Source organism: Myotis daubentonii, chromosome 1 (assembly GCF_963259705.1).
Source record: "Myotis daubentonii chromosome 1, mMyoDau2.1, whole genome shotgun sequence".
In the NCBI taxonomy this organism is placed as follows: Eukaryota; Metazoa; Chordata; class Mammalia; order Chiroptera; family Vespertilionidae; genus Myotis; species Myotis daubentonii.
Window position 1 is genome coordinate 109495672 of NC_081840.1, and position 1825 is coordinate 109497496.

At 39.2% G+C, this 1825-nt stretch overlaps 1 pseudogene; it reads right to left on the reverse strand.

The window, feature by feature from the left end:
- Window positions 1-355: 355 nt before the first annotated feature.
- On the reverse strand, window positions 356-1069 carry LOC132226277 (mitochondrial import inner membrane translocase subunit Tim9-like; annotated as a pseudogene).
- Window positions 1070-1825: the final 756 nt, after the last annotated feature.

Genomic DNA, 1825 nt, shown 5'->3' on the forward strand with positions numbered 1-1825 from the left:
TAGATGGCTTCATGGGGAAGTTGTTGTTTTTTTCTTTTTTCTTTTTTTTTTTTTTTTGGTTTGTTTGTTTGCACAGTGATATTTGCATTTATTTAACTTTAAAAATATATATATATTTTACTGATTTTTTACAGAGAGGACGGGAGAGGGATAGAGAGCTAGAAACAGCCATGAGAGAGAAACATCGATCAGCTGCCTCCTGCACACTCCCTACTGGGGATGTAACCACAACCAAGGTACATGCCCTTGACCGGAATCGAACCTGGGACTCTTCAGTCCACAGGCTGACGCTCTAGCCACTGAGCCAAACTGGTCAGGGCCATTTATTTAACTTTTAGAAATAAAATTTTTCTATCTCATTCATGATTGAACACATATTTTGCTTTAAAATTAATAGTCACAATTAAAGAAACAATGGTTTATTTTTCTAATCAAGTGACTAAGCTCCTGAATCATAAAGACTCAACAAATGTTGCATCTTACTATTTTGATTGGACAATAAGACCTTCTATTTTGATTATCCCTGGTAAATAGCAATTTTGTTTCTCCAGTGGTTTCCATTTGCCACAGTCATGACAGATGGTAAACATGGTGGCTACTGCTTTCAGGGGATTCTATCAGATGAATCCTCACTTCCAGTGAAAAGCTATTGGCAGCCTTTCAGGGAAAGTCCACCCATCAGGATGTCTCTATGGTGGCTGGCCAAGGAGTCCTGCTTTGGATGCCAGGGCTTCATTCTGCTGAATATGATATTCCTTTGCGTCATTTTTAAATATTTCTGTAAGCAATGTTCTGAACAGGCGGTCTCTTCAGGTTTTACTTCTCTTGTTGTGAAGTGTTTAACACAGTCCAAAAAGCAGGTTTCTGTAAGTTCTTTAAACTGTTTTATTTTCAGGTTCTGGAATTTGTGCAGCCATATTCTTTTGGTACCTTTATTAGTTACCTTTTCTGATGCACGAGTTTCCTTTCTGTTCTGGAAAAGTAGTTGTCCAATTTTTGCTTGAATGTCTCCAGTGAGGCCCTATATCTCATTGAAGCACAGGCTCTCTCTCCCGACAACAGTAACAGGCGGGGGACTGTGCTGCCAGTCTTGTCCGGGGGCAGAGGGTTGGGGTCACAGCAGGTGCCTCCGCTGCCGGAGCTTCATAGGGGAGTTTTACCAAATATTCAAAGAGGAACTAACACCTATACTCCTCAAACTGTTCCAAAAATTTCAAGAAGAAAGAATACTTCCAAGCTCTTTTCATGAGGCCAGCATTAGTCTAATTCTAAAACCAGAAGAAGACACCACAAAGAAAGAGATTACAGGCCAATATCCCTGATGGACATAGATGCTAAAATCCTCAACAAAATATTAGCAAATTATATCCAACAGTATATTAAAAAGATCATACACTATGACCAAGTGGGATTTATTCCAGGGATGCAAGGCTGGTACAATATTCGCAAATCAACAAATGTGATACATCACATAAACAAACTGAAAGACAAAACTCACCTGATCATATCAATAGATACAGAAAAAGCATTCAACAAAATCCAACACCCATTTTTGATGAAAACTCTCAACAAAGTGGGTGTAAAAGGATCATACCTCAACATAATAAAGGTCATATATGCCAAATCTTCAGCGAACATCATGCTCAATGGGCAAAAACTAAAATCATTTTCTGTAAGAACATGAGCAAGACAGGGTTGTCCAATTTCACTACTCTTATTCAACATAGCACTGGAAGTCCTAGCCACAGCTATCAGACAACAAGAAGAAATTAAAGCCATCCAAATTGGAAAAGAGGAACTGCAGCGGGAAGGCCGGGGAGGGTTG